This window comes from Chionomys nivalis, chromosome 9, assembly GCF_950005125.1.
Source record: "Chionomys nivalis chromosome 9, mChiNiv1.1, whole genome shotgun sequence".
Classification (NCBI taxonomy): Eukaryota; Metazoa; Chordata; class Mammalia; order Rodentia; family Cricetidae; genus Chionomys; species Chionomys nivalis.
Genome location: NC_080094.1, coordinates 50,605,650 through 50,631,099, shown reverse-complemented (window position 1 = coordinate 50,631,099; position 25,450 = coordinate 50,605,650). Strand labels below are relative to the sequence as shown.

The 25,450-nt window shown below is 41.9% G+C and overlaps 1 protein-coding gene across 11 annotated transcripts in view; it reads left to right on the top strand.

The window, feature by feature from the left end:
- Sema6d (semaphorin 6D) overlaps positions 1-25,450 on the top strand; it is a 563,436-nt gene that overhangs the window by 36,429 nt on the left and 501,557 nt on the right. For all 11 annotated transcript variants that reach the window (XM_057780357.1, XM_057780360.1, XM_057780354.1 and 8 more), the window contains exon 2: positions 18,260-18,382. The gene's annotated coding sequence lies outside the window, so the exon portion shown is untranslated. The remainder of the gene's footprint in view (positions 1-18,259; positions 18,383-25,450) is intronic.

The window sequence follows — 25,450 nt, the reverse complement described above, 5'->3', positions numbered from 1 at the left end:
GGTCTCTGATCCTGTATAAGTTGCTTTGTATTTCTTCCAAAGAGCACGAGACTCTAATCTCTCAGCCCCGTGCACAGGAGCCGCTTTGGAAAGAAGGTCTTTGTAGATGATCCGATCCAGATGCCTCTCCATGACTCACACAAAGGGGAAAATTGGATGCATGCAAGGAGAATGCCATGCAGTGATGAAGGTAGAGATTGAAGTGACTCATGCTCAAGTTGAAGAACACCAAGACTTATTTGCTAATTCATTGGACACTAAGGAAACATCCTCAGGCAGATTTTTCCATTGATCCTTCAAGAAAAACCACCTCGATCTCAGAAGCCTGGCATCCAGAAATGGGGGACCAGGAATCTCTGTCACATAAGTCTCTTGACTCATAGTACCTTGTTGACAAACATAGGAAATGAAGGAAATTTTCCATGAAGACTTAGCCACATAACCCTCTGAAACATAAAAGAAAGCCCCAGTGCTCAGAGTGGTGCCAGTAGCTGTCACAAAGATCACAGACTAGCCCTTGAGCTCTTGTTTATAGCCCTCACTCAGAGTCAGTGTGGTCATCTTAAATTTACAGTGGTGTCAAGTCTTCTGAAAAGATCCATAGCGGAGTTTCCATATGAACGCTGACAGAAGAAGGCAGCAATATACAAAGGATGGCAAGGGAAAAGTCAGAATGAGGGACTGTAACGGCAGAGGCCAAAAATATAAGTCAAATAAGCGTGTTATGCCTGTAAATCCAGGAAGTACATTTTCCAGGACAATATCCTCCCCATGTCTTCTACACTTTTACTTACCAGACAGAAGGATCTACTTTATTTCCCAGCTGATAAAATGTCCACAGGGGACGCTAAGCTTTGAGCTTCCCCTTCAAAGCTGAAGGGGAACATGGAGCCACCTGACAGACGATGACAGCATGCAAGCTTGATGTTGGAAAACTGACCATGGGTAGCACAGTTCAGAACACCACCTTCAGAATAAGAGCCTCCCATGGCCCCGCCACGGGTGCTGCACAAAGGAGAGAATGGAGAGGCCTCGTGTTTCGGTATAACCCATAACCAACTCCAGGGGAAATACGATGAATCTCTGTGGAAGAAAAATGTATGAGCTTAAATGCGACAGAATGGTGGAAAAGATGCTTCCCAGGGTGTAATCTGTTTTAAAGATAAGGCTAATTTACAAATTAAAATGTGCTTTCTAGATAATTTTGAAACAGAATCTTTTCTATTTGAAGTGGAAAGTTAGACTTGAAAGGCTCGGAAGAAGTGAGACAGGATGGTTCACTATGTAAGGAAGGATACTTTAAGACTATGGGTGATCTTATATAATGTAATATTATAGAGAGTATTAGATATCACACATAAGAAATTAAACATAGTAAAATAGATTCCTTAAAATATATTCATTAAAGGAAATACCAGATAATTATTATTTTGAAGTTTAGTTTTGACAGGTTTAAACATTGATGTGATATAAAAAAATCAAAGAAGATATACATAGTTTATAATTTTTCATATAATAAAAAACAGCAAAATTGATCCCTGCTGGGGATTGTGGGTAAATGTGTTGCCTCTAGCTCTGCCTTTCAGTAACAGAGGGTAGCATCTAGGGGGAATGGAGCAGTAGGTAGCAGTCAACTTTATACACACGGTCCTTGGTGGCCTAATGATGAATAAAATATGAAGGTTGTCCGTAAAGTTTTCAGTAAGGTTTTTCAGTGACTAAATCTGTTGACAAAGCAAACCTTCCTTGCCCCAGCTTCAATTTGCATCTCATTTGTTCGCTCAGTATGCATAATTGAGCACTAAGTATTGGGACCAGGGAATACCAAAGGAGACAAAAGGGAACCCCCACTCTCAGTGTGCAGTGGCTAGCACACTGGTGGACACCTCTGATCCTTTGTTCCTTAGTACTCAATCAGGGGTACCATTTAAAAAAAATAGTGAGACTGCTTTAACCCCACTGAAAATGAACTCCAGTGGCAAAGGCGCTGCGAGGTCTGGCTCAAGTTGGAGATAAGGAGGAAGCCTTCTTGGTGCTCTGGATTCGCTTTGTTCTTTGTGTGGCTGTAGAGGATGTGGTCCTCTCTGTGTTCTCACCGTGGGTATAAGAGTATAAAGCTCATAGACTCAGCTCAGGCTACCAGAGAGTTTCTGTCAGGAACAGAGAGGAGGGTGGGTTAAACAGCAAGAGCATGGAACCAGCTGGAAAATATACAGTCCCTGAAAAGAATTCTGTAGCACGACTAATAAAAACCCAGAGACAGAAATTAGGGTTCAACCTGAAGGTCAGAAAAATAAAACATTCAGTCAGTGGCTCTTACCTCTACCTCAGTCCACAAATGGTGATTCTGCCTCCAGGAATCCTCAGAATGAAACTGTGTGAGAAAGCTGTCTCCTCCCATCGTATATTCCTCTCTAGTGCTGGGATTAAAGGTGTGCACCACTACTGCCCGGTTTCTATGGCAAACTAGTGTGGCTACTGGAATTAAAGGTGTGTGTCACCACTGCCTGATCTGTAAGGCTGATCAGTGTGGCTGTTTTACTCTCTGATCTTCAGGCAAGCTTTATTTATTAAAATACAAATGAAATATCACTGCAGAATTCTTTGTGAGGCAGATGAGTGACAGAGAACCAGAGACGTGGGGGACCATGAGTGCTGGACCCCACAGGGGTGAGGACAACAGTCCTTTTCCGAACAGATGACTCCACAGACTGCTCTTGTTTCTGAAGGTTTCACATCATAGGTCATTCCTGGAGGACATCTGTTTCTAAATGTGCTTCATGGAAGACAAGTTCCATAAATACAATCCAACATCTGCAGCAGGTACCCTGGTTAAATAACATGTGTCAGTCATAGCCTTGAAGGAAATATAATTCACCCCTGTGGTTCAGGAGTTCTAAAGTGTGTGTGTGTGTGTGCGTGTGTGCGTGCGTGCGCGTGTACATGCACGCAAGTGCCCTGGAAGCCAGAGGGCATCAGATTACCAGGCTCTGGAGTTACAGGTGACTGTGAGCTGGCCAGTTGTGGGTTTGGGAACCAATCTCTAGCCTGCTCCAAGAGCGGCAAGTGCTCTCAACCGCTGAGCCATCTTTCCAGCCAACGAGCCCAGAGTTTAAGAAGTAGAGGAAGGAAGATCAAAAGCACAAGGTCATTTGTATCTCCATAGCAAGTTTGAGGTCAGCCTGGGCTACTTGAGATCTTGTCTCTAAACAACAACAGAAAGAGTCCGAGGCAGTGTGCGAGTTGGAAGCATGGGCAATGACACCTTGCTTGCCTCTGCTTGCTGCAGTCGAGCATGGCCTCACCGTGATGAACATGCCCATGCTGACCTACTGGAAGATGAGACACTCTGAATCAGAGCCAAGCCAGAACATTTATCCTAGGCAAATGGAAGCACAACCAGGATCACTAAAGTCGATGTCAAGAAGGCCTCAACTGACCACAAATTTATCAGGAAGTTCAGCCAAGATCAGGATATTTTGGATCTACACACTCATGAGCTGAATAAATGGATGCTATTTTCAGCCATTACAGTTTAGGATAATTTTTTTATTCAGCAATTGCTAATTGATACAGTGAGCTATGGAACAGAATTGTATATAGCCTCATTGTGATGCACAATACTAAAATAAATGTTGGTAGCATGAAAGCATCGGGTTTCTGTTCTTGAAAAATGGAGGAGATATTTGGTAGGAAGTAGACAATGAACAGAGTTAAAAAGAATCAACTCTGAAAATTTCACCCTGTGTAGGACTAAGCCTGAAAGAACCAGTAAACAGTCTCTGGCACAAAACATTAGTAAAGAAATAACCACCATTATCTACATATAAAGACAAAAAGACCAGACAAAACCTGTTTTTGGATTGGGTTTGTTCTTTTTAACACCCTCGAAGAGCCCGGCTCACAGTATAGTCCAGCCTTGCCTGTCTATGCTCCCCCAAACTCCTGCCCCCTTCTCCAGAGCATAGGAATTTGTAGGTGTGCACCACCACACGCAGCAAAGAAACTCATCCTTAGGTTTCATATAGTATGTTACTTAAGTCCTTGCACATAAGGATACCGGGGAAACAGAGCTGTTATGTCCCTGGCAGCCCTTAACTTCACAGTAAATTTTTTTTAATTAATTTATTTATTTATTAAAGATTTCTGCCTCCTCCCCGCCACCGCCTCCCATTTCCCTCCCCCTCCCCCAATCAATTCCCCCTCCCTCAGCAGCCCGAAGAGCAGTCAGTGTTCCTGCCCTGTGGGAAGTCCAAGGACCTCCCACCTCCTTCCAAGTCTAGTAAGGTGAGCATCCAAACAGCCTAGACTCCCACAAAGCCAGTATGTGCAGTAGGATCAAAACCCAGTGCCATTGTTCTTGACTTCTCAGCAGCCCTCATTGTCCGCTATGTTCAGCGAGTATGGTTTTATCACAGTAAAATCTTATTGAGGGTGCAGAGATCTTATGGTTGTGAGCCACCTCTTACAGCTGTGGAGACAGTGGTGATCACTGTGACACACAGAACTTATGCAGAGGTCACACTTTCAGAGTCAGACACGGTTGTCTAAATAGTGATATCGCTACAAAAGGCATGTAGCCAGCAGTTTCTGTACAAAGGAGCGATATCTGTAAACAAGGCGCAGAGTTTAAAGAATATTCATTTGCCTGGGCCACTCCCATATTAACCTAGTGGTCATTTGGTGTCTTGCAGTCTTTGTCTCCTACAGTATGAGTGACAGGTGACAATGTGAACAAATATTTCTGCGATAAATATTCCTGTGAGGACTGGGGAGATGACCAAGGGGGCCAAGTATTTGCCTTGTCAGCAGCAGGACTGAGTTGAGTCCCAAGAACTGATGCAAAAGCTGAGTGTGGTGACCCAGGTTTGCAGTCGTATTCCTGAGGAAATGAGACAGACCCACAAGAGGATCCCCGGGGCTCGCTCGGCAGCCCGTCTAACCTAATTAGTGCTCTCCAGCCCAAGGAGACCATGGCAGTAGAAAAGGCAATTACTCCTTCCCTGGTGCTTGTGGCTGGCGACGGCAGGTTCCCTGTCTGCTTCCTGTCCAGGTTCACCTACGAGGATAATAAACAGTTGTCATGGCCGTTTGTGACGACGTAATGAGATAATAACCCTTAGTTTAACACCAAACAGCCTTGACAAATGATGCCTTGATTTCTCTCTCTCTTATTTATTCTGAATCAGTTACTGGTTGGAGTAACTAATATGTAAAAAGAAAAAGAGGGTTGAAATGTGACATTATATGGCTAGCTTCTCAGATGGAGCACCCTACTTCCTTTTGGGGGACTTTGGCACACATGAGATCATCAGATGAGTTACTGAAAGGCTGAGAGCAGGAACCCCAGGGAATGGGGTGCAGATAAGTGGGGTTTTCCTCAGGAAATTTAGGGAAGGGGGAACTCCAAAATGAAATGGAAGGAGATTGGAAAATCCTGCTGCTTGAGTTTCCCGGCCAGAGGCCCGCCATCTAGAGTGCCCAGGTGGCTCCTTCAACAGGAGAAGGGACAAACTACTTGCTTCATTATTTGACCCAATGATGAATAAACAACTCTCTTTGAATCTATCATATGTCCTAGAAAAATTGCCTTGCATATGGCAGACTCACAGTAAGCGTTCACTGAATGGATGATTTATTCAATTAATCACCGAATACTAAATGGGAAGGGCCCCGAGAGAATATAATCCCAAACTGTTGCTTCACAGCTGGGAAGCTGAAGCTCAGGCAAACATTGTGTAGCTGGAAACATTTCCGAGAGATAGCACCCGGATTGGCTGGTTCCCCAGGAGAGCTTTCTGTTACGGTCCTGGGTGTACAGAAGGCAGAACCTCCATTTCAAACCCCAATCAGAGAAAGTCAACTTCCTCCCCATGCAGCCTTTTTTTCTCTCCATGAGCAAAAATTCCTTGGTATCTTTTCTTGGGGTTTAGTAGCAACGATTTACTTATTTTCTAATTGAAAATACTGCAGTCATCAGGGTCAGGGTCCTGTCCCACAGGCTCAGTATCTAAGCTTCGTCTGGTATTATGCAATTTAACTTATTTTTGTGTAGTCCTCAGGACATGGATCCATGTTAAAATTGATGAGGATCGATGCCTGTGTTTATGCTATACAAGTTGTGCAGTATGGCACATGGGCAAGAGCAGGCCGTGTCCACAGCAGCGGCTCTCCTCTCCTACCCGTTTGCCTGCTGTCTACACCCATGCTACTCACACTTCTTCTAGAGCTCAGCATGGGGTTTTAGATACTCAAATTCTGCAGCTGTAGGAACAGCTGAAGTTCTATGGACTCAATGTTACTGCTCCCTGTCTCAGTTGTCACAGCCACACTGGCCCCCATTACACGGTATCCTTCAAACTTCCCCAGTGTCTACATCCTTTTGTTTCTCATTTGGTTACATGCAGGACTTGATGTGGTTGGGTTTTTTTTTTTTTTTTTTTGCCTCCTTATAAAACTGTCAACATATTAAATCCTCATCTAATGAGTACCTGGATCAATGGGGGAGCTTCCAGCTCATGGTGGGCTGTGCCATCCCTGGACTGGTGGTCCTGATTCTATGCAAAAGAAGGCTGAGTAAGCCAGATGGATCAAGACAGTAAGCATCACCCTCCATGGCCTCTGTGTCATTAGTTCCTGCCTCCAGGATCCTGCCCTGTTTGAGTTGCTGTCCTGACTTCCTTCAGCCATGAACTGCAATGCCAAAATGTAAACCAAATAAACCCTTGCCTCCACAGCTTGCCTTTTGTTCATGGTGTTTCATCAGAGCAATAGAAACCCTAAGGCACTATGTTAAGCTGAAATTTTAAATACCTAATGAAAACATGTTAGTGTCTTAGTTCTGCCCCAAATAATACACAAACCATCTTATGTTAAAAATGAAACAATGCTTATCATCAGAAATGCAGATTTAATTGTATATTCTGCATTTTCATTTGGTGAGAAATTCTGGCAACTGTCAGATATGTTTTTATTTTAGGCGTCTTAAAGCTTTTTTTCTTTGAGAATTGTTTTGAGCAGGGTTAGGGATTTAGCTCAGTGGTATAGTGCTTGCTAGAAAAGCACAGGTCCCTGGGTTTAGTGCTCAGCTCTGGGGAAAAACAATTGTATTGAACACTCAACTGAAATTTTATACGAAAACCCGTGTGTAGTGGTTTGAAAGCAAATGGCCCCAGGAGAGTGACGCTATTAGGAAGCATGTCCTTATTGGAAGAAGTGTATCACTGTCACCGTGGGGACGGGCTTTGAGGTCTCTTTTGCTCAAGCTTCCTTCAGTGTGATAGTCAGTCACCTTTCTGTTGCCTCTGAGACAAGATATGGGGCTCTCAGCTCCAGCACCACATTTGCCTGTGCACCGCCATGCTCCCTGCCATGCTAATAATGGACTGAACCTCCAAAACTGTAAACAAGCCATTCCAATAAAATGTTTCCTTTGTAAGAGTTGCTGTAGTATTGGTGTCTTTTCACAGTATTAAAAAGGGGGGATCAGAGATCTACAGAACATTTTTTTTTTAATCACCTCGTTCAGCTTTTGCTTACGTAATTTTCACTGTGTCCACTAATAAGATTTATATGTGTAATTTTTCCTAACCCTGGATTTCTATGGCTTTATTCGGGAACTATTAGTCTGAAAATTCAAACAACATTGCTAATGGATATAAAAACCTAAATGCCCTCTTGCAGTCAGCTGTGAGGGTGCAAAGGTTGGCCTGCTTCCCCCTCCTCTGCTCTCTGTCTGGGAGCTATCAAAAGTGGCATGCACTTTAACCCCACTGTTTTCTTCCATCCTTCCTCAGGCATTAGAGCCACCAGGATTTCTTCCTTGGAACTCTGCCTTATGAAGTCAGTGATTCTCAAGGTGTCCTTGGTCCCTAGATGAGCAACTGTCAGTCATCCCTCGGAACTCGTCATCCATACACATTCTTAGGCCCCATCCAGTCCTGCCACTGAAATACCCCAGGGTGGGGCCAGCAATCTAGGTTTTAATCAGCACTCCAGCTGGCTCCGATGCTGACTCAATAACCATCAGGAAAGACAATAGCTCCCTGAGCGTCTCTCGATGAAATACAGATGATTGATGCATGAGTAATTAGCATAATGCTTAAATGTACTTGCAAATAAATCTACACCAGCAGTCAGATTTTAACAGGCATTCTCTCTGTTTTTCTTTGTTTCTCCTCTCCTTAGTCTTCTTCCTATGAAGCTAAGAACTTGTTTCTTCACTTCAGCTTACTAGGAACGTATAAAGGAGAAGGTCTGTTTATTCACTACCCACTCTTTACCCCCACTGTTTCCCTGAGTCTCATCCTCTATTTTTCCTGCTCCCTGCCCAGCGAAGCCATTGGGATCCTTCAAGAACAATCTGTCATGCCATCCTCACCTGACATGCTCCAGAATGACCCTGGAGAGTATCTCCTGATGAGTGTTGAGACCTCTCAATTCCTAAGATGTTATTATTATCCTGATTTGCATATCCACTTCCCCAGCCCTCCCACTTTAAATACTCCTCACTTTATCAGAGCATTAGATCTTCCTGACCTCTGCTGATTCCGAGGATTCTAGCCTCACTACCCAACAGCAAGCCCCACCCCCTGCCACATCACCATCCATCACAGTGACTCCCGCTACCCAACAGAAGGTCCTCCAACACACACACACATACACACATCACCACGCATCACAGTGACTCCTGCTACCCAACAGCAAGCCCTCTATACACAGATCACCATCACCAAGCATCACAGTGACTCCTGCTACCCAACAGCAGGCCCTCTATACACAGATCACCATCACCACACATCACAGTGACTCCTACTACCCAACAGCAGGTCCTCCAATACACACACACACACACACACACACACATCACCACCCATCACAGTTACTGCTGCTACCCAACAGCAGGTCCTCCACACCCACATCACTGTCCCATAACAACTCTTGCTCTCCAGGTAGGGATACTTTTAAATACTTTTAAACACATAGGTACTTCAGGGAATGAAATTTGGCTCATATACATTCGAAAATCAGCCAGTTGCAAAGACTATATATATCAAACTCATAATTACTTTTGATTTCTTCATAATATAATTCTATTTTCACTACATGGAACTGTGTCCCTGGAGTTTATCCCTTCAGGAGATGTCAATTGGAACAAGAAATGCTTATAATACCTATCCTGCATCTGTTGTTTCTAAAAATCTAAACTGTAGGCTACAGACAAGCAAGAATCTATCTTTGGCATTGATATTGAACAAAAAAAAATTCTAAGAAGAAAAAAATCAGCAAATTTAAAGACTAAAACTCCATGGGTTTTAAGAATATTCACAACAATGTACAAGCATCAGCACTATTTAATTCTATAATACGATTCTTGCCCCAAAAAGAAACCAGCAGACATTTGTTGGTAGCTAGTCTGTTTCTTTCTCATACCAACCTCTGGGAACCACAGCTGTGTTCACTGTCTCTTCATACTCAGCATTCCTGGATCCTACTTACACGTAATCCTACAATCTCTGTCCTTAGCTATACGCTAGCATTTCAGAAGTTCATCCAAATAGGCGTGCAATATGTACAAGGACTCAAGAGATTTTCACCTCTGTATAGCACTTAACAGTAGAAGATAGACTTTGATTATCCCCTATCAGCTAATGTATTTAGCTAAAGTGTTTAGGTGCCTTAATATCTAAAGTATAAAATACTTTAACACTTAAAATATTTAGATACTTTTCTTGTTCTTTCTCCCTCCGTCCCTCCGTCCCTCCGTCCCTCCATCCCTCCGTCCCTCCGTCTGTCCCCGTCCCTCCCTCCCTCCCTCCCTCCCTCCCTCCCCCTCTCTCTCTGTCTGTCTCTCTCTCTCTTTCTCATGTGTGCAGCCCATGTGTGCCATGGCATGAACAATGAAGTCAGAAGATAGCCTTCCCCTTATTCGAGACAGGGACTCTTTGTTGTTTTTCTGTGGTGTGCACCAGAATAGATGGCTTAAGTTTCTAGAGATTTCCTTGTCTTTACTTCCCATCTCCTCATTGAAGCACTGGAATTACAGGTGTCCACACTAGGCATCTGGCTTTTCCGTGGGTTCTGGGGATTCAAACTCAGGTCCTCATGCTTGCAAAGTCAGCATTTTTACTCAGTGAGCCATCTCACAGCCCCCGTCTATGAAATTTCTGAATAGCAGGGATGTCATGGTATTTTTATTGCAATGTTTGTGTGGACCTGTCTCTTGGTTGAATGCCTAGGCAAGCAAGTGACAGATTACAGGGAACATCTTGCTCAAGATGTTTTCCACAAGAGGTCCACTAGTTTGCATTCTCATCAGCAAAGAAAGGTTCTGGTTTTCCCTATTTTCTTTAACACTGAGTATTCTGTGGGTTTTGTATGTCTTATTAAATACAACCTACTGGACGTGATACCATGTGTCTTACCTAATGTGTCTAAGCTGCCTTTCTCTAATGAACAAGGACTTGAAGTACCTTTGAGCATGCTTATTTTCATTTCTTAGTATCATGCTTGGAGAAACAACTTCAAAATCTTCCCACATCTTTAAGCTGGGTGTTTGTGCTTTTATCACTGGGATGTGTGCGTTCTAAAGGGCTATCCTCAGAGCCAAACTGACATCATCTTCAGGAATTCTGCTGGACCTGCTAACACAAACTCACTACAGCTCAGCTCATTGACTCCCATAGTGCTTTGTAAAAGATGTCCCTTAAAAGTCCCTGAATTTAAATACCTGGTCCCCAGTTTGTGACTCTTTGGGAAGGACTGGGAGGTATGGCCTCATTGGAGAAATTATACCACTAAGGGCAGTATCTGAAGCTTAAAAAGACTCATGACATTCCTAGTGTCTTTTCTGCCTCTTTTTGTGTCTCACGATGTGAGTTCCCAGCTGTTCCTTCTGTGATGCCTGTGCTCTGCCCTCATGAATTCAAACCCTCTGGAACCATAAGCCCAGTTAAACACTTCCCTTTATAAACTGGCTTGGTCATGGTGTTTTATCACAGAAATGGACACATAACCAAGACAAGAAAAAGAGGAGAGGAAGTATGGGATTCTCACCTGATTATCCAGGCCTCCTTCCCAATAAGTTGTATGCAATTCTGCTTTAATTTTAGTGTGTGATATTGGGTTTGTGGAGGGTGGGACTGGGGATATAGGTGAAGAGATGCAGTCATGAGGAGGTCATCATCACTGCTAGGTGAAGACATTCCAGTATAGCTGTTTTAGGGTTCCCTATGTTCCTGTCCATAACTCCTCATCTAATGTAAATAAGGTCCCCTTAGTGAACTTTGGTGGAATGATAGACATTGTTTGCTTCTTCCCCAAGCAAGGGATCTTAGCTCAGAGTCCTTTACATAATCTAGAGACTTGTCCTTATCAGTACTTAACGTTTAAAGGTTCTCTGTTTTATCTGCTGTGTTGTCTTCAGCAGTGTTCTGGGCCTCACTCACACAAGCTTACAACAACAAAGTCACAGTGGTGGGAAGATTTTATTTGTTGCGTATGCTTTCGGCATCTTGTTTAGGAAGCCACTGCTTTCAGGCACAAGAATTTGTACCTGTGTTTCCATCCAAGATCATGCTTTTTGCTTTTATATTTAGATATTTAACCTGAGTGGTTTGTGTGTGCGTGTGAGTGTGTGTGTGGTGTGTGTGTGTGTGATTTGAGTCAAGAACCACAAATCATCCTTGTTCTTGTGAATATTGAGTGGCTCCAGCCCCTTTTATTGAAATGCCAGTTTGTTCCCAATTGAATGAGATAGGTACACTTGGTTAGAAATCATAGGTTTGTGGTCTACTTGCTTCTGGATCCTGTTCATCAATTCCACATGTGTCCTTATGCTTGCCCCACACTGCAAGATCTTCAATCAGGAAGTTGTAAGTCCTCCAAGCTTGCTTTTCACTTTCGGTACTGCTTGCTAGTATAATGTTTTGAATTTCCTTGTCAATTTTAGGGTCACCTTGCCCAGACAGGAATGACACATTTTGATAGCTATTATATTATGTGTGCAGATCAACACAGGGGATGCAGTGCCCCCTTAATGCTATTGACTCTGCCAATTTGTAAACATGGTCTGTCTTCCCATTTTGTAAAGTATTTATTTTTTTCCAAAGATTGCTTGTTGCTTATAATACATGTTTTTGTCTCAGTTCCATTTTTTCCTAAGCAATTGATTCCTTTCAGTACTAATTTCTTTTTCAAATAGTTTATTGCTGATAGAACACACACACACACATACACACACACACATATGATTTTTGTATTTTGACTGTGTAGCCTTCATTTTACAGAATTCATTTGGTGATTTCAAGAATTTCATGAAATCTTGGAGTTTTCAACATATAAGATCAGCGGCAAACACTGATACTGTTGCTTCTTACTTTCCAGTTGGGCATCTCTTAATTACTCCTCTTAGTGGTGAGTTCCAGTGCAAGGCTAATCAGAGTGATGAGAACTGACCTTGAAAGGGAGGCTTCTAGCCCTGTTCTCATGTCTGTGGCCTGAAATGAATGGATGTCTACTGTGGGATAATGCTCTTGCACACTAAAAATATTTGTCACTTGTGTTAGATTAATAAAACACTGATTGGCCAGTAGCCAGGCAGGAAGTATAGGGAGAGCAATTCCTAGAGAGAATTCTAGGAAGAGAAAGTCAGTCACCAGCCAGAAGCAGAGAAAACAAGTTGAGAATGCCTTACTGAGAAAAGATACCAAGTCACATGGCTAACCACAGATAAGAATTATGGACTAATTTAAGTTGTAAGAGGTAGTTAGTAATAAACCTGAACAATAGATCAAACAGTGTATAATAATGTAAAAATGTTTTTATTTGGTACTGAATGGCTGTGGGACTGGGTGGGACAGAAACGTCTGTCTTCAGATGACACCTGGGCAAACAATATTCTAAATAACATATTTGAGAAGAAAGGCTGGGAGGTAGGTATTTTTGGAACATAGGACATTTCTGGGGACAGGAAAGATCATGTGCAGGCCTAGGATATACCTAAGATGTCCAATTCAGAAACCTCTGACCAGTTTCCAGGCTCTGTGAAAGCAGACAGTTTTAAAACACATTGGCCTGTTTGTGGTTTTGGTAATGTTCTGTGGCAGTCAATAGCGTAGGTAAATTCCTAAGACTGGCTATTGCACAGGTCTCCCAGGCATCCTCAGTCAAGGAGTTCCTAACCAATTTGCTCCTCCCAGCTTCATCCAGGGTCACCTTCTACAATGTAGCCTGATGTCATTTTCACTGTCTCGGTGTCTAGCAGGGGATAACATGAGGACAAACATACTAATTTGCACTTCCTGGTCAGTTTAAAAAAATATTTTATTTTCTTTTTTTCTTTTTTTTTTCAAGCAAGGGTTCCTCTGCGTAGCTTTGGTGCCTGTCCTGCAACTCACTCTGTACATCAGGCTGGCATCAAACTCACAGAGATCCACCTGCCTCTGCCTCCTGGATGCTGGGATAAAAGGCATGTGCCACTACCACCTGGCTTAAAAAATGTCTTCTAAAATACTGTACCTTCTTGGTTATTTCCGGAATTCTGAAATTGTAGTAGATTCTCATAGTTCTCAATAGATTTTTTAAATTACTTTGATGGAGGGGTATGTTTGGGTTTTCTTAATCTGTCACTTGTACATCTAAAACTCATAGTTGGAGTAGGAGGTTGGACATCAGCCTCTTTCTGTGTGGTTGGAAAACTGTGTCATACCTACTGACATCTACAGTGTGACCACAGAGGAGGCCACATGGACTTCTTAGTTCTGTGTCTCCATGCTTTTCCGATGTTCAACCATGTCTTTCCAATGGAAAACAATGGAATTTTAAGTATTTGATGTCATGATTCAGTACTCTATATATCATAGAATTCTCAACAATCACAGTATGGTTAACAACAAAATCACAACTCTATAGGACCCTTTTAAATGTAACTTTTTCCATTATATTTGCTAGATTTATTTTTCTACTGTGTAAAGGAGTTTTTAAGACCTTTTAACATACAGGGGAAAAAATAAGAAAATAACTCTAGCCACTTTCAGATAAAATCTTCCTCTGCTGAAGGTTGTTGGGAGGAACAATGGGTCAACTACATCAATTACATTTTAGCATGTGTTTGTGTGTGTGTTTGTGTGAGAGAGGGGGTGTTTTGGCTGCATGTATGTCTGTGCATCTTGCTGGGTGCAGTTGAAGGACAGAAGAGGGTGTTCCATTCCCTCAAGTGCTAATTGGTGCCGAGAACCTCTACAAAACCTAGTGTGTTTAACTGCTGAGACATCTCTCCAGACCCTCAAATGCATTCTGTGTGAAATGATCGTACTGTGTATGTGGCAGGCCAAAGCCAGTTCCTCTATGAAAGAGAGTAAGAACTTCTGAAAGAATATCTATTTTGAATATTAGAAAAACCTCCTCTCAGAGGAAGAAGGATATAGCTTATGGAGTAACCTGGATACAGAGTACAGTACGAGAGGCAAGATTTTACACTGCTCATGACTGTACCCGAATCACATGATAGAATCTGATGCTCTCTCAAGCTGAGTTTATGGTACAGCTACTGAAGGGATTTATTTGCAAGCCAGAGACAATGGGACTGGGTGTCATCATTGCTGGAGAATATACTAGACATGCCCACTGACACGTTCCATCACATAAGGGGGTTACATGGGGACATCTAGCTGGATACTACTGTTCTTTTACTAAACTGCATATACAGCACTATACATTCAACTATTATAATGCTTTCTGTCCTTGACAACAGTTTTGCCTGTGACTCAAAGGCACTGCCTTGAATTCAGGACCTCTCTAGGGGATAAAGTGAAGCACAGGAGATTGACAGATGTGCTTTCTGGAAGGCTGGTCAAGTTTTGGGTATGGCCAGACTCACTTTCCTCTGCCAGAGTTCAAGGATTTTCACATGCAAGGTTTTCTATGCCGCATTCCCATGTCTATAAACACAAAGCAGACACTGTAATCCTGGGCACTCTCTGTCATCTATCCTATTGCGAGTCCTCTGACTGCTTATCACAGTGTCGCTCCAGGAACACACGATCATGTTCAGAGGTTAGTTACCAGAGCTGGAGAGCAAGTTGTCTGGATAAACATTTGTTTTTACTTAACCTCTAAATAGTACTCTGCAGGGAGACAGAAAGCAGTTTATAAAGATCACTAGATGAGGATTGAGGGGTGGAGATGTTACTCCCAGCTCTGCCTCTGGTTCTCTGGCCTCTGCTGCCTTAATTGGCTTGGTATTCTGGGCCTTTCTCTGCAAGCTGGATCAGGGACTTTGCAAGTGTGCTGTGCAAACTCAAAGTTTTCTTACAGTGCTGGGATGTGAGACAGGGGCTGGACTGAGGGGCTACATCTACTCCTTTCAATCAAAACTGCTTCAGTTCTCTTTGTCTTAGATGAGATTCTTGCACAAAGCATTCAGAGGAAAGATTCTGAGGCCCTGGGAATCTGTTTCTGAAAGGCCGCTCTTGCATATCTCCTTGTGCCAAAGCTGTGTACACCAAGTCTGCGCAATTTCAAAATTAACATGAATCCGTGAGTAGCAACCAAAGAATCGCCCACACCTTTTCAGAAAAATCACTGGTAAGAAAGGATTCTGGGGCCGAGGAGTGCACGCCGCACGCTTGTCAAGTGTGTGTTTATTGATAATGATGATGACACAAGCTAGATATTTTTGGTGTATTCTTGTTCTTTTTTGCTGTAGTGCATTTTTATTTTTGTCATATTTTGCCAAACAATAAATAAAGAAGGTATTAATATTCATGAGATGTTGCGGGAAGAAATTGTTGAGTTTATTTTGCTCTCAGGGACACAGCCTACTGAAGAGAAGATGCTGTGTTGTATTTGGAGGATAAAATAGTAACAATGATAACGATGATCTGCCTGGCTCTCCAGGGCACATGAGAAGCGTGCAGAGTTGCCCGGACTCATTTATGGTGGTTAAGCATATTGCAAATCCCCGTAGCTCACCTTTATGAGCCTTGATTGGAGCCCCAGAGTATACCTGAGCCTGTTCTAACTTTCTCACACAGCAGAAACTTGGACTTGGGTGAAGAGCCAAGAGTACTCTGTATCTCTCCAATATGAATTACATCTAGCTGTCAGTATCTCAGTGTTTCTTAGTAGATTTTGCTTCCCTCGAGGAAAAGGAACTTGTGTTCCCAAAGTGCTCATCAGGGTATTTCCCCATGCTTGAAGTTCAGTGTGTTTGTCAAGGTGAAAAATGAAGGCAAAACAGACAAGGGCTCCATTTCAAAGTCAGTCGCTGTGCATTTGTGCCGAGGCCACAGAGGTCTCACAGCCCTGATGGGCTGATGTCTTTGCTTACTCGGGGCCATTGATGATGGGCCTACCCAAGTCTGATGAGGCAAGAGAAGAATTATCACTTTTAGCAACAGCGAAGGTGCTTGGTATATTCTTTAAGATTCCTTGATATTTAGAAAAAGGGTAAGAAGAAATTCAGCTGAGAACTTCAGATTCTTAAACTTGGTAAAATGATCACATCCTTCAAAAGAATTCCTGCCCCAAATACTCCCTGCTTGACTCTTAAGAGCAGCTAACATTAGACACAAAGAGCATACTGTCTACAGAATGCAGGTCTAACCCTCAGATCTCTCTTTGTCCACTCACTCTGTATAATGCAGAGTAGCAAACGATGCTTATGTGCCCCCTTGTTAGAGCCAAACTCCCTAGATTTGAAACCCAAGGTTATTATCTGGGAGTCATGTGACTTCCTTAATATCTCATATATCTGCTTCCCATATGGTAAATGTATATGACACTAATATCCACCCCATAAAGATGTTTTGAGGACTTTGTAAGTAATATGTGTATATAATATGTAAGTAATATGTAGGCAAGGACTTAGTACCTGTCCCATTACATCCTGCACTGGGACTTCTATGACTATTACTTGCCCGTCTAAGTTTCAGCCACTGCACCTCTAACATAAATTTGTAACAAGAACCTTTGAAGGTCACATGAGGCTTTGGGATGACTCTTTTGAAGTCCTTCCCATATCACAAATACTCAAAAACTCAGAACTGTGTTTTTTTTTTTTTTTTTTTATGTGCAGGTTTTTTCTAAATCTTGACCTCGGTTATATGTTGTGTATCTTTTTCATACAGTGTTTTGTTTTCCCAAAGGAGGGGACACACATCGTCCTCTCATTTCCTAACGGCTCCAGTTCAGGATTTCTACCCAGAACTGTTTCTCCCACAAAGGTACACATGCTAGTCGGCTCATTGATTGGTCTTCATGACTGAAGTAGACTTGAAGATTTCTAACTCAGCATCTGAATGAGGACTCTAATATAGTACCTAGGGTTTGGTTGTGGCTAGTCACCTGGGTATATACATTTTGTCTCCTCCCTGGCTTTCATATTTGTCTTTGGGAGCACATGAAGCAATGGCGGAGCTGAAGGTTGAATACTTAGATGCAATGGCACTGCGCACAGAACTGCTAGTTGTATAGGAAGGTCTATTCCCCTCCCACTTCAACTGTCAAGTCAGCCCACCCCCACTAGATTCCCTTTTAGAAATTTTCAACCTTGACCTTGTCACGATCTGACATTGGAGACTCTAGATGACTTCCTACTTTGGCATTCATATGGCTGCTTTTGCATCTTGATTCCTCAGACCGTCAGCGAAAGTAGTCCAATGAAACCGTATTCTAATACTGCTGCATATTAACATTTATAGTCTTGAAATTAGCTAAAGCAGATTGTTTTATTTAGAAAATGGCAGATCCTTGAAATGTGCGCATGATTACTGCTTGCCAAAAATCCAAATTCATTGATTAGTCAAGGCCAAACATTTTGAGTTCATCCAAAGATTTATAGAAATTAATCCAATTATATGACTATATTTCTTTTGTGAGTCCTATTGATGACTGTTTGGGGAAAATAGAATATTGAAAGCATCAATATGGTTCAGAGAGAAATCTTTTAAGCCAACGCATTATGAAAGGTTTCGCTATAATCCATTCAGGAGTTCTGAAAGGTAGATTGGATATATGCTTTCGGGTTTAGCCACTGAGGAAATTAAAACACCAAAAGAATGAGAGGTTCATCTATCTCGCAGCAAGGCCGGGACACAGCCTGGATTGGAATGCAAATGGCAATGTTCCGTAGACTCAGAGAGAACGGTGTGCCAGCCAGAATGTGTGCGTTTAGAAAACATTGCTGGAGTTAAATGGTCTACTGGAGCGGATTCGTTTTGTTATTATTCAGTATCCCATTTCTATCTATCTCTGGTAGGCTCAGTGAGGACTGCAGACCATCAGGAATAAAAAGGACCTTGGCAACCAGAGGCCATCACAAGACATCAACAAAGGGAACAGCTGGAATCAAAGGAGGGAAAGGCACAGTGTCCACCTGAAGGTATGTGTGGCCACCATTGCCAGGAGGCTATGTGCAGGCCATCACCATTTACAAAATTAAAGTTAGCACAATGTGAATTCTCGTTTGTTTGTCTTAATTCTTGAAACTTGTTTTGTCCTCTTGCAACTACAAGAGAATGTATCCCCTTCCTCTCTCCCACCCACTTTTCCCCTTCTCTCTCTATCCTAGCTTCTTTATGTATTTTGTTTCCAAATACATTCTAAAGCAATTGACAGGAAATACTGCATGTATACTCAGTGGAACTTGATTTGAGTTATATAACCACCAAATTGTCGGGAGGGGGGTGGGAATGGGAAAAGGAAGGAGAGGGTGAGGTAAGGATTTAGAGAAGGAAGAGGAGAGAATAAGGAAGGAGAGGAAAAGGATGAAGAGGAGAAAGAAAAAAGAAAATCTTGGGGAAAACAAGAGTTATAAAAAACAAGCATTTTTTAAAACAGTATTAAAAATAACCAAACACTGCAACCAGGCACCTGTTTCTCTGCCTCCAGAGGACAATCTCGGTGTGCTGGGTCACACACTTTCTTGTTATAGTCCTCATCCTGAGCAATTTACTTTAATGGATATAGTACAAGTTGTTCAGAAAATTCTATGGCACATTATTGTTCCCTTTTTGTGTTCCTGGCTCTGGTCCTTTTAGTTCCTAGAGGGTCAGACTACCCATTATTGACCAAAAGATTCCCACCCCCCAAAAGTAGCTGGAATCTAAAGTTAAGTTTCTAGCGTATAAATTCCAGTTTTGCTAGTTGTTGCTCATATGGATTCGGGCAGATTACTGACCACACTTATCTTTAAGCTGTCAAAACCCAGTTCTTTCTTTGTAGTCTTGTTGTGACAAAACTAGTCTCTATTGAAGCATGAAGGGAGGTAGCATGAGAAGATTAAGTGCCTATGGCTACAAGGAATTATACTTGTGTTCCTATTTTTAAAGAATCCAGACTTGACTCATTTGAGGTGCCAGTCCACTTTTGCTTAGTTGGCCATGATTGCTTTTTCCAAGGTTGTGAACACCTCCCAAACCTCTCAAAGCTGAGCTGTTCAAGCAGAATTCTCTTCCCAGTTGTGCCTTTGTATTTTGCATAATGCTATAGACCAGGGTCAGGCTCAATCAAGTAAGGTTTCAGACTAATGACTTGTGGTTGGCGTGCAAACAAGAAGGAGCCATGGGGTATATGCATATGTGTGCAGACTTTGGGTGTTCAGGTTTCAAGTTTTGTTAAATCTGCAAAAATAACAGAAATTGAGTTAAATTACAATCTACTGTCAGCTTTCTCTGGGACCTGAAAGAGAAAAGGTTATTAGCATTCTTATATCTAACTCTATACCAAGTTCAAGACATATTTTAAATAATATGACTGCTCAGTGTAGAAGCAGTCTCCAGTCATTAAAGAAAATACTTGGATCATTTAGAAATAAGTGAAACTTTTTACTAAGAATGCATCTTTAATCTTCTGTGTAAATACATTATGCTTAGTATAAATATATGCTTATAAATATTTTCAGAGAATTGAGTTTAAAACATTGTATTATGGATGTGGTATTAAAGATTTTGAGCATCGGTGGTTTCAGGATTGCTAGATACATGTGATGTTCTCAAAACCTTACAATATGAACTTTTAACATCATGGAAGCACAGACAAGCACTTAGCACACAAAACTTCATGAGTTGCTTGAGAAATCAGAGTTGTCAAGCTGAAGTGGTGTTTGGAGCTCATGAGAAATGCAGTTTTAATGGAACGGGGAGAGGATGATTGAGAGTGTACGAAATACCAAAGAATAAAACGCAGACCAGGGGTTACCCCATTTTACATCCAGGTTCGGGGACAGATTGGCTTTTCTCTGTTCTACAGCTTCTTGCCTCTAAAGGCATCTGCTTGTGAACTGGGGATTTGGGTATTATTTGTATCCTGTTTGAACTAACTCCCTATACTGTCATGGTTCATCTTAAATTTTGAGAGCCTAGAATTTTTTTTCTTTAGATTTTTTTTTTTAAAAAATGATCCTTGATAGTTTTACGAGGTACAACTTTTTACAGGAGAAGTTATGTGAGAAGAAAGACTGGGAGGCTTCGTGGGGCAGATTCAAGTCAGTGTGTTTACAGTCAGTCTAAAACAGACGCTGATAATTAGGGTTTGAAGCATACCAGGTGATGAGAAGAGTTAGCTTTAAAAGAGTATGGCGAAGCTCTCAAAGGGCCAGGAAAGCCCGAGAGCAGGTTGTGTTGGAGACGGGCTGATGAATGCCAAGGATGGAACTCTTCTAAGGAAGGATCGAGCACAATCAGAGGGGCAGGCTGTGTCCATACCGCTTCATGTAAGATGGCTTAACATAGTAGATAGATTCACATTGTTCATATGATAAGAGGAGGGAGTTCCAGTGTGGGGTTCTATGCACTCCTTCAGAGAAATGCTGTAATGGCGTCTAGGAAGAAAAGTAGCACATGTGCTGGAAGCTCTTGAAAAGAGAGAAGGAATTATATTCTTCTAGTCAAACATTGATCTACTCTGGCTTCATTTTTTTATTAAAATATTTTCTAATATTAATGTGTGTTTGTCGGCATCTATTCTCCATCCTGTTGATACACTGGTGGACAGGACCAATAATAATCAACACTTGCCGGATAGATTACAACTTCAGAGGGGCACCTGAGAAAAATGTAAACAAATGTATTTTATGATAGCTTGAGGGGCTAAGTGGTGTAAAGAAAATAATAAGCGAAAGGAAGTGTTGCAAACCCATGGCCATGCTTGTTTACATTTGAGAGGAAGGGGAGGGAAGACCCAATAGTAACCTGACAAAGACCCAAAGGGCATACATTGGCTGGATGCTGAATATTCTCAGACACACGTCTGCTATTATTCAACACAGCTCTTAATGGACTAAAGCCGAGGTTCCCTTAATCACACCTTTCTATAGCTTTGTAGGGTAGAACCAGTATCCTTATTTGTCCTCATTCTAGGCACCACTGGATCCCTTGACACACGACCATTCCTCCAACTTCAGTCAGCAGCTCAACAGAGTGAGTTTTGTTCCCATGTCTTGGCTTTGTTCGTGCCTCTATGATCACATCTCTTCCCTTGACTACAGCTAGCATAGGTCTCCTGCTTGCAATATAGCATAGGGCTCCTCCAGAAAATCTAGATAACCTCTGACCCCAGCGGCACATCTGGAAAGTTGCTTTGGCGTATGGTGATATAATCACAGATTGCAACGATAAGAGGCCTGGCATCTTGTCAGCCTGTCTACTTCCGTAGACTTCTTGTAGGGACCTTCCTCGCAAAGCACATTGCAAGACAGAAAAAGGAAGGCAAACCCTGATGGAATGAAAATAGCAAATTTCTCCATATTCTTTCTTCTGGACAACAGCAGTAAAGTAAAAACTACTATATTAGTTATATCTCTGTGGCTATGACAAGCACCTTGACCTTGGTAACATAGGAGAAAGAGTTCATTTGCACTTTTGATCCCAGAAGGATTAGAGTCCATCATGACAGCAAGTGGCCAGCATGGTAGCAGGAACAGGAAGTGGGAAATCATACCTTCAAATGATAGTGAGCAGGAAACGAGGTATGATTATATACACTCTCAAGCCCCCCTCCCACCCGTGATATGCTTTCTCCAATATGACTGTACCTCCCCATAACCTCTCCAACTAAGTCTTCAAATATCTGATCCTATATAGGACATATAAACACCCCAAATTAACACTGTGTCCATAAAATATATAGGGAACTTAGGTGTGTTTGGATGGTCATTTAGGAATGAAAACTTCAGATTTACTTCAGGTGAAGCAGAGACACAATCATACTGGTAAAAGCTCGCACCCATGTCTAATGTCTCTGTCACTTGCTCTCTTTATGGTTTCATCCAGTGTTGCCTAATCATCTCTCTTCTGAAACTTGAGGCCAGTGTACCTATGAGCATCTACACTCATTGCTAGTTGCGACTCCAAGTACGTAAGCTTAATAGCCCAACTCTAAAAATCCTATCAATCATTTCATCGTCTGCGACATCATCAGAATCTGCTGTGGGGTAAATTGGTTTTTAACTATCCAGAGTGTTCATATGGTATGCCAGGAATTACAGCAGACTGGGGATCAAGCAGTGAAGGATGAAGCATTAGTACTTACTCTCAGCTGATTACAGAGACACAGGCCTTTTATACTCTTTAAGTGCATAAAATGATAGGATTAGCATGGGAAGCAAATGGTTCCAAGTTATGGCATTGTTCTGAAAAAATGTCAAGCATCCTGGAAACGATAAGTCAGCTGCTTTGCTATTGTGGACTTAAAATAACTGTGATCCTAAAAAATATTCTATTAAGCAAAAAACAGGTGTCAAAATATCAGCCCGATGAAAATCAGATCTATTTTTTTCTTATTTAGTCCTAACTGAAAAAGAAGCTCAATTTCTCATGGACTCTTGGCACCTGAAAAGAAAAGAGGTAAAACTTGTAAAGGAAAAAACAGAGCTAGTGTTCAACAAAGTGGCATATCCTATTGTCAAGCAATGAGTGAGAGAAATGCTTACAAGGAAAATGCTCCAAAATAATCAAAAACAGAAGCTTTTAGTTTAGAAGACTCAGAGGCTAAGGTTGTTTCCTGTTGTATAGAAGAAGAAAAGTCCAAGGGCCTAGAAGGCACCAGTGTTTAAATGGGCTGGAACAGTGAACACTTATAATGACGACATTAATCCCAGGAGGTTAAATTATGTTTGCTGTGATTTGCTCAAGACAGAGGAGATGTGTATAATGTACTGTAGGCTGATATTCACTCAGAATGATTAAAACGTTAATGACAACGAGGGATTGGAGGAGATAGTGAGGAAGCGCAGCTCTCAGATGCTTGATGCTTTTCTCATTGTTCCATTGGTTTAAATATGGAATGTCAGATTTACCAGTCATCTGCCCCACTGCCTGAGATGTGTGCATTTAGAGTTGAGTGTGACATCACCATGGCTTCCAATTCTGCAATTCCCTATCATCTTAAATGGGAATCCTGGATAACCTTACCTTTAAAACCTCGAACTCTCCATCACATGGTCAAGGTTTGTCACATGACTATTTAGCAAAAAAATCACTGAATCCTGAAACTTGAGCCTGAAGCAGACTAGCTTTGCTATAAGGCCTCACAGTTGACATGCCTCATGAGCCTTCACCTGTGTGGCCTGTGCCTCACTTGTATGCTGATTAAATATTCATGAGTGTTCCCTCTCTGTGAGGGTCTGTGTTGTTCACTGGGGGTACAAAAATGAATGGTAGGATTGCATGAAAAGAAAAACATGGTTTTATTTTTCTGTAGGTTCATCATAAAATGTTTTCTTTACTCTTCCTCCCTTCCCAAGTATGAAAGAGGCATAATCATTCTAGGGTCTAGAGAAGATATCAGAGATCTGTGTTTTTGAAAACCAAGTTCAGGAAGATGCTTGGCTAGGCTACAGGCTTGAGACTGAGGAGTAGCTTGAATCTGTGTCCCAAAATTTAGAAGGGCCATGTGTAGTAAGAGACTGCTTGTTTGTTCCTGGCTTCTCAGCACGGAAATAACCACATAGAAACTGTATTATTCATTAACCAATAAAAGCAACACATATACAGAAGGACCTCTCACACTAGCCATAAAGGATATGTGGGAAGAGGTAGCACAAACTATTTCATACGAAGTAACAATAGCAATTATTCTCCTATCTGTCCTCCTAATAAACGGCTCCTTCTCAATTCAATCTTAAATCACTGCTTGGCCCATTAACTCTAGCTTCTTATTGGCTAACTCTTACATTTTAATTTAACCCATTTCTATTAATCTGTGTATCGCCACGAGGATGTGGCTTACCAGGTAAAGTTCTGGAGTCTGTCTCCTACGGGGTTACATAGCTTGTCCTGATTCCGCCTTCTTTCTCCCAGCATTCAGTCTAGTTTTACCTGCCTAGTTCTACTCTGCCCTATGAAAAGGCCAAGGCAGTTTCTTTATTCATTAACCAATAAAAGCAACACATATACAGAAGGACCTCTCACACTAGCCATAAAGGATATGTGGGAAGAGGTTGCATTGAAGATCTGCAAAACTTGAGGAATGTGGTTTTTGAATGTCTGTGGCCAGAAGGTAGGGGGAAAGGAGTGCTATAAGCAGGAAGGTCCTTACTAGCCTCTTGTAGGAACACCTAAATTTCATTAGAAAAAAAAAATCTCAGTAACAAACTCATAGGAACAAAAGTACAGGCTTTCTCCAAACATCCTGGGACTGTGAAGCAATACAAGAACAAGGCAAGAGGGGAAGACTCTAAGAGATGATTTAGACAGGATTTAATTTTTCTCTAAAACATAAGGTCATACATAGCTCATGCTCCTGGGTTGTAAAACATGGCCATATCCACTAGTGAGGCCTAGTCTATGAGGACTTTGCAATATAGACCGTAAATCTTGTAAAACTGACCATACGGATTGTAAATGGCAGGTACTCCAGTATTTACGGTACCCCAGCAAGGAAGAGATTGCCACAGGAACATACAAGATTACATGCACACTAATGGATATGTGTATGCCAAGTGCGGAAGGGAGGAGACAGACTAAAGGTAACATGGAATGCCCAATGCTCCAAAATGATTATGACCCAATTTTTTGAAAGTATAAATCCTGAAAGAAAACACTTTCAATACATCTGTAGAAGGATGGCTTCCCTTATGGGTATTGTTTTAAAAACTTTGCTTGCGTATTGGAAGTTGTTTAGAATGAGTGGCAGTTCCTTTAAATAGCGTTTGTCACGAGCCCTCTGTTTGACAGAATGGTACCTTCAAGCAGCGAGAAGAATAAACAGATCCCACTGTGTCCAGAAGGTTTTTGCCAAATAAAGTGGGCTAAGCTTCCCCAGGACCACTGTTTATGGCTCTCTTTTGTCATTTGCCCAGTGTACTCTTGACAGCATTGTGGGAACGCTAGTTATAAGTAGGTACCATGATTTTGCCTTTACTATCTTCCATAGCAAGTGGATGAAAAGGTTTCCTGGGGAGATTTCTGTCTGTGGCTCTCTAGCTAGGACGGTACGATGTCAGTGATGA